Source organism: Salmo trutta, chromosome 4, assembly GCF_901001165.1.
Source record: "Salmo trutta chromosome 4, fSalTru1.1, whole genome shotgun sequence".
In the NCBI taxonomy this organism is placed as follows: Eukaryota; Metazoa; Chordata; class Actinopteri; order Salmoniformes; family Salmonidae; genus Salmo; species Salmo trutta.
The window spans coordinates 24,804,803-24,813,300 of NC_042960.1; positions in this window are offsets into that span (position 1 = coordinate 24,804,803).

Here is an 8,498-nt window from a genome sequence, read left to right on the forward strand (position 1 = left end):
ATGCAACCAGGGCCGACACGGATGGCGGTCACTCATGTGCAGGACATAGTCTTCAGATCAGATCGACAACCATCAGATCCTCCTCTCCACCCTCTCCGAGTTGGGCATCTCCGGTGCGGCCCACGCTTGGATTGCGTCCTACCTGACAGGTCGCTCCTACCAGGTGGTGTGGCGAGAATCTGTCTCCGCACCACGCGCTCTCACCACTGGTGTCCCCCAGGGCTCTGTTCTAGGCCCTCTCCTATTCTCGCTATACACCAAGTCACTTGGCTCTGTCATATCCTCACATGGTCTCTCCTATCATTGCTATGCAGACGACACACAATTAATCTTCTCCTTTCCCCCTTCTGATAACCAGGCGGCGAATCGCATCTCTGCATGTCTGGCAGACATATCAGTGTGGATGACGGATCACCACCTCAAGCTGAACCTCGGCAAGACGGAGCTGCTCTTCCTCCCGGGGAAGGACTGCCCGTTCCATGATCTCGCCATCACGGTTGACAACTCCCTTGTGTCCTCCTCCCAGAGTGCTAAGAACCTTGGCGTGATCCTGGACAACACCCTGTCGTTCTCCACTAACATTAAGGCGGTGACCCGATCCTGTAGGTTCATGCTCTACAACATTCGCAGAGTACGACCCTGCCTCACACAGGAAGCGACGCAGGTCCTAATCCAGGCACTTGTCATCTCCCGTCTGGATTACTGCAACTCGCTGTTGGCTGGGCTCCCTGCCTGTGCCATTAAACCCCTACAAGTCATCCAGAACGCCGCAGCCCGTCTGGTGTTCAACCTTCCCAAGTTCTCTCACGTCACCCCGCTCCTCCGCTCTCTCCACTGGCTTCCAGTTGAAGCTCGCATCCGCTACAAGACCATGGTGCTTGCCTACGGAGCTGTGAGGGGAACGGCACCTCCATACCTTCAGGCTCTGGTCAGGCCCTACACCCAAACAAGGGCACTGCGCTCATCCACCTCTGGCCTGCTGGCCCCCCTACCTCTGAGGAAGCACGGTTCCCGCTCAGCCCAGTCCAAACTGTTCGCTGCTCTGGCACCCCAATGGTGGAACAAGCTCCCTAACGACGCCAGGACAGCGGAGTCAATCACCACCTTCCGGAGACACCTGAAACCCCACCTCTTTAAGGAATACCTGGGATAGGATAAAGTAATCCTTCTAACCCCCCCCCCCCCTTAAAAGATTTAGATGCACTATTGTAAAGTGGTTGTTCCACTGGATATCATAAGGTGAATGCACCAATTTGTAAGTCACTCTGGATAAGAGCGTCTGCTAAATGACTTAAATGTAATGTAAATGTCTTATTTTGAACTGTTCATCCCAGACACCATCCAGAAAATCATTCTGGACTGCACTAATTTGGAGGGAAGGTGGATTTTTGGAGAGAGATGGAAGGAGATGGCCCATTTACATGCATACTTTGTGGTTCTTATCCTTGCTGGTGTTTTCAGATCCAATGGGGAATCCCTGTGGGATGCAGAAACTGGCAGATAACTTTTCCGTGCAACGTCTCTGGAAAACTTCCAAATTATTTCCAGGATTATCCGCTTCGATAACTGAGACACCAGACCAGCTTGGCGGCAGAGAGACAAGCTTGCTGCAATCAGGTCAGTGTGGGACAAGTGGGTGGACCGCCTTCCTCTGTTTTACAACCCTGTGCCAAACGTTAGGCAGTACATACCATCTAAATCCTATACGGGGAGGCCAGGTGGAGGAGCCCCTGAGAAGAACCAAGGGATGCGGGTTGTCCTGGACATGACACAGGCTCCGTGACCACAACATCACATGCAATAACTTTTTTACTTCGCACAATCTGGGACAGGAGCTCAAGAGGAAGCTGACGATGGTAGGAACAGTATGCAAAAACAACCCAGAGCTCCCACCTCAGCTGTTGAATACACAGAACAGGCCTATCAATTCCTCTTAAGTTTGTGTTCACGGCTGACATTTCCCTTTTGTCCTACTTACCAAAGAAAGGCAAAAATGTGGTACTCATGAGTACACTGCATAGGGATGGAAGAATCTGTGGCCAGAAACTGATTACAATGCCAAAAAAAATACAGGTGGACAATTTAGACAAGCTGTTGACTGGCTACAGCTGCAAAAGAAGAACCCTACGCTTGTGACGGCTGTCAAAAGGAGAGGACCAAGGTGCAGCGTGTGTGTAGTTCCACATTTTATTTACTCTGTGAAACTATGCAATACATCAAATAACCGAATAGACAAAACAACAAACTGTGATGCAGAGGAGAAACAAACACTACTCAAAAATAAACACCCACAAAACCAAGGAAGAAAAACCCCTACTTAAGCATGATCTCCAATTAGAGACAACGAGGACCAGCTGCCTCTAATTGGAGCTCATCCCAAACAAACCAACATAGAAATACAAAAACTAGAACCTAAGAACATAGAAATAGAACACATAGAATAAACCCCCCTGTCACGCCCTGACCTACTCTACCATAGAAAATAACAGCTTACCATGGTCAGGACGTGACAGCACCCCGCCCCACGCATCAGGCCTCTAGTGCGCATTCCCAGTCCAGAGCTTCCGGCGACGGCCTGCAGCCCGGAACCTCCGGCGACGGCCTGGAGCCCCGAACCTCCGGGCTGCATTCCATTATACTCCCTCAATCATTAGTTTTAAACTTCCTCAATGGTTATGTGATTGAACATGCGCTACCCTTGGATACAATACTGTACTTCAAATCTATGAAACTCCCATACCTAATATACTCCTTGACTAGTTTGGCCCAAGCAAGCCCTTCAGTCTGTCTGCAAACAGGCTCACAAAGTGTTTAATAGGAATACCCTGTCATTATACACACACAACTGTGATTAATGTGCACTGTCCCTGTAAAATAAAATTAACTCAGCCTGAGGTCAATGGTTGCCAATTCAACACCTCACAGTCTGTGTCCTCTGAATCCTCACTGTCATTCCCCTCATCTAGTCATGCCTGTTCTTCCTCATCCTCGGACTCCTCTTGCTCTCTCATTCGCCTACGTTCCCTCTTCTGTCTATCCCTAAACTGTTTCTGTCTACTGTTCCTTGGTGGGGCCTTTCAATCCTCTGCCATGTGGCCTGTTTTATTGCAGTTGTAGCACTTTCTGTCCTCAGGTTCTATCCACTTTCTACTCTCCCTGTTTCCCTCTTTCCTTTTAAAATCTTTCCTGCAATTTCCCCAAGAGTGGCGATCAAATTTTCTGCTCCTGTCTGTTCTTTCTTACTTTTCTTTTCCTTGCCATTATGCTCATGGTGTATAGCATACCTCTTTACTTCAGCCAATGTGGCTGTTCCCCACCCTATCAGTCTCTTTTATGATTTGGCAAATTTCAGGCTTCATACCACTCAAGAAGGCTATTTTTAACTGTTGGTGGTAAGGTCCGTCATCTCCCTGTCTAGGATCTACCAGTCCACTATTAGCATTGAACACGTCTCTCAGTCTCTCTAAATACTGGCTAACCGTTTCCCCATCCCCTTGTTCACACTCATGTATCTTTGAAAAGTCCGCATGTCTATGGTAATAGTCCCTAAGATTATTACAGAGCTGTGTCAATTTGTCTGCATAATCCCCATCTCCTGCCCATGGTAAAACCGGTTCTCCTCCTTGCCCTGGAACCCAGGCTCCCTTCACTGCTGCCCAGTCTTTCCCCACTATCTGTCGGACAGCCCTTTCCAATTCTCCTGTATTTAGTTTAAAACTCTCGGTCAGTCCCTCCATATCTCTCCTAAACCCTTCTATTCCTGTTTTTGGATGTACTATTCCCTCAACTGCTCTTGCTACATCTCTCTGAGTCCAGGGTCGATACACTTGTAAGGTATCCGATTGATCAGCTTCGCCTGCCCTAGGATTAGGAAGCTCTATGAGAGGACACTGATCCTCCTCCCAATCTGATTGAACCTCCCTCAGCCCTGGCTTATTATATGGTGCTAGTCGCTTTTTAAGGTTAGACTCTCTTGGTTCTGGCTCTTCTTTCCTCTCCCTGGCTATGGCTTGCTCTCTCTGTTCGTGTTCATATCTTTCTCTCTTTCTCTCTCTTTCCTTTGTTCTCAATCTACCTTTTATTGTTTCTTCCTGAATACTTTGCTCTCTCTCTCTAATCCTACTTGGCTCTCCCTTCTTTTCACTTTCCCTTTTATTATTACCTTCTACTCTTTTCCAGGCCTCTAACAGCCTCACCCTGGCTGTATCCAAACCTTCTGCTTGTTGTCTCTGGATGTTAGGTTTCATGCATCTGTTTTATTATAACCTCCAGCTTGTCCACATCTAGACGCCCCATAAACCCGTATTTCTTTCTCAATTTAGGACCATAATACACATTCCTCTTATCCTCCTTTGAGGATTTACCACCCATGTTTATTCAATTACTGTTATGCTTATTCTCACAATATGTGTGTACTTACTCAATTACTACATTTATTTTCTAATATGTATTCTCACTTTCTATGGGTGTAACCTCCTTCCTCCTGTTTGGAATAATCAGACCTATTTTGCGCGCCTCCGGTAGATCTCGATTATCCCCTCTAAAATGTATTTTGACAGGCGATCTATATTCATACAAATTATGTCCCTGACCTACGTTCTTATAAATTGTATTATTATATTTCGCCTTCTATATTATGTTTTCCGCCTAATATATTATTGACCAGTTATCGTTTAGGTCTCAATATTAGCTCCAATTCTCACAATCTATGTGTGTGCTTCTATAATTCTGTTATTATACTTAAATCTCACAATCTATGTGTGTGCTCTACTGTTATCATACTTAATCTCACTTACTCCCGTTAGTCCTAGACTAACGTAACTTACTTATCTTTATTTCGCCTTCTATATTACGTTTTCCGGCTACTGTACTTCAACCAGTTTTACTGTTAGGTCTTACTGTTAAATACTGTACTTCAACCAGTTTTACTTTTAGGTCTTACTGCAACCAGTTTTACTTTTAGGTCTTACTGCAACCAGTTTTACTTTTAGGTCTTACTGCAACCAGTTTTACTTTTAGGTCTTACTGCAACCAGTTTTACTTTTAGGTCTTACTGCAACCAGTTTTACTTTTAGGTCTTACTTAGATCTATAACTCAACACTAACAGAGATTCTTTTGTCTTAAACTTTCTCTACATTAGATTATATGGATGGTATACCCGATACAAATCTTACTTACTGTTAGTTTTACGGTTAAAATCCTCCCTCACATTTATCTTGACCAATGCTTAATAGGAATTTAATCAAATTTTTAGTAAGTTTAGAATTTAACCCCAAACTAATGAATAAAGATTACTGACCTTATCTTGCAGCTGAGAATTCAATGTAGGTTGGATCTCGTCACCGTTTCTGTCGCATACCAGTTCACCACCGGCCTGTAAAGAACCCTCAGAAAGGGGCCAGGTCTTTAATCTACGGATATTTCATCCGCCCGTGCACGGTTTCGGTGTCTCCGTGGACCGACAGAAGCAGACTTTGAGATCCGGCTCGAAAAGGACCAAGCTGTCAAAGGAATTATTCTATCCCAATGATGATAATTAACAATCAATAAGCCTTGACTAATTCCCAAGGTTTGTAAGACAATGGGTTAATAATTAGGCAAGGACTCAGCTTTCTGTAAAAGGTTCCTACGGTTTATTCAGAGAACATTCTGCCCAACATTAACAAAGAAGTTCATTTTATTCTCTCTCTCCGCTTACGCACACACCTCCATACCAACGGTAGATAACCTACACACAAACAGGAGGTGAACAGTATGCCTCCCTTGACTTCCCACCACTGTTAATCACTATCCAACGCTGCCTGTTCCTTTCCCCCGAGATTAGGAGAACCTTGAAGGCTACTCCCGGTCTCTACACACACACACACACACACACACAAACGTCTACGGTTCCCTTAGGCCCACTAATCACACACACACATTTCTCTCCCTTCAGGGTCTCTACTAGACCTTATGGAACTAACGTTCAGTACTTTAATTATTCATTGCCCATGCTACATAACTACTAATTAATAATGGATTATTGATTAATTTACCTTTATTAGATAATTCTCTTATCAGTTCGGCAACGAGTATGAAGCGAGGGCCAACCAACGAGAGCATACAGGTCGCAATGGTGGGTAGTGTATGGGGCTTTGGTGACAAAACGGATGGCACTGTGATAGACTGCATCCAGTTTGTTGAGTAGAGTGTTGGAGGCTATTTTATAGATGACGTCACCGAAGTCGAGGATCGGTAGGATGGTCAGTTTTACGAGGATATGTTTGGCAGCATGATTCAATATAGGAAGCCTTTGTTGCAATATAGGAAGCCGATTCTAGATTTCATTTTGGATTGGAGATGCTTAATGTGAGTCTGGAAGGAGAGTTTACAGTCTAACCAGACACCCAGGTATTTGTAGTTATCCACGTATTCAGAGCCGTCCAGAGTAGTGATGCTGGACGGGCGAGCAGGTGCGGGCAGTGATCGATTGAATAGCGTGCATTTAGTTTTACTTGCGTTTAAGAGCAGTTGGAGGCCACGGAAGGAGAGTTGAATGGCACTGAAGCTCGTCTGGAGGTTAGTTAACACAGTGTCCAAAGAGGGGCCAGAAGTATACAGAATGGTGTCGTCACCAGCAGCAAGAGCAACATCATTGATGTATACAGAGAAGAGAGTCGGCCCGAGAATTGAACCCCGTGGCACACCCATAGAGACTGCCAGAGGTACGGACAACAGGACCTCCGATTTGACACACTGAACTCTATCAGAGAAGTAGTTGGTAAACCAGGCGAGGCAATTATTTGAGAAACCAAGGCTGTCGAGTCTGCCAATAAGAATGTGGTGATTGACAGAGTTGAAAGCCTTGGCCAGGTCGATGAATATGGCTGCACAGTAATGTCTCTTATCGATGGCAGTTATGATGTCGTTTAGGACCTTGAGCGTGGCTGAGGTGCACCCATGACCAGTTCTGAAACCAGTTTGCATAGTGGAGAAAGGTACGGTGGGATTCGAAATGGTCGGTAATCTGTTTATTAACTTGGCTTTCGAAGACCTTAGAAAGACAGGGTAGGATAGATATAGGTCTGTAGCAGTTTGAGTCTAGAGTGTCACCCCCTTTGAAGAGGGGGATGACCGCGGCAGCTTTCCAATCTTTGGGAATCTCAGACGATACGAAAGAGAGGTTGAACAGGCTAGTAATAGGGGTTGCAACAATTTTGGCAGATAATTTTAGAAAGAGAGGGTCCAGATTGTCTAGCCCAGCTGATTTGTATGGGTCCAGATTTTGCAGCTCTTCCAGAACATCAGCTATCTGGATTTGGGTGAAGGACAAATGGTGGGGGCATTGGCGGGTTACTGTGGAGGGTGCCAGGCAGTTGACCGGGGTAGGGGTAGCCAGGTGGAAAGCATGGCCAGCCGTATTGAAATGCTTATTGAAATGCTCAATTATAGTGGATTTATCGGTGGTAACAGTGTTTCCTAGGCTCAGAGCAGTGGGCAGCTGGGAGGAGGTGCTCTTATTCTCCATGAACTTTACAGTGTCCCAAAACTTTTTTGAGTTAGTACTACAGGATGCAAATTTCTGTTTGAAAAAGCTAGCCTTAGCTTTTCTAACTGCCTATGTATATTTCTTCCTAACTTCCCTGAAAAGTTGCATATCACGGGGGCTGTTCGATGCTAATGCAGAACGCCACAGGACATTTTTGTGATGGTCAAGGGCAGACAGGTCTGGAGTGAACCAAGGACTATATCTATTCCTAGTTTTACATTTTTTGAGTAGGGCATGCTTATTTAAGATGGTGAGGAAGGCACTTTTAAAGAATAGCCAGGCGTCATCTACTGACGGGATGAGGTCAATGTCATTCCAGGATACCCCGGCCAGGTCGATTAGAAAGGCCTGCTCGTAGAAGTGTTTTAGGGAGCGTTTGACAGTGATGAGGGGTGGTTGTTTGGTCGCAGACCCATTACGGATGCAGGCAATGAGGCAGTGATTGCTGAGATCTTGATTGAAAACAGCAGAGGTGTATTTGGGGGCGAGTTAGTTAGGATGACATCTATGAGGGTGCCCGTGTTTACGGATTTGGGGTTGTACCTGGTAGGTTCATTGATAATTTGTGTGAGATTGAGGGCATCAAGCTTAGATTGTAGGATGGCCAGGGTGTTAAGCATGTCCCAGTTTAGGTCACCTAGTAGCACGAGATCAGAAGATAGATGGGGGGCAATCAATTCACATATGGTATCGAGGGCACAGCTGGGGGCAGAGGGAAGTCTATAGCAAGCGGCAACAGTGAGAGACTTGTTTCTGAAAAGGTTAATTTTTAGAAGTAGAACCTCGAATTGTTTGGGTACAGACTTGGATAGTAATACAGAACTCTGCAGGCTATCTTTGCAGTAGATTGCAACACCGCCCCCTTTAGCAGTTCTATCTTGGCGGAAAATGTTATAGTTAGCGATGGAGATTTCGGGGTTTTTGGTGGTTTTCCTAAACCAGGATTCAGACACGGCTAAGACATCCGGG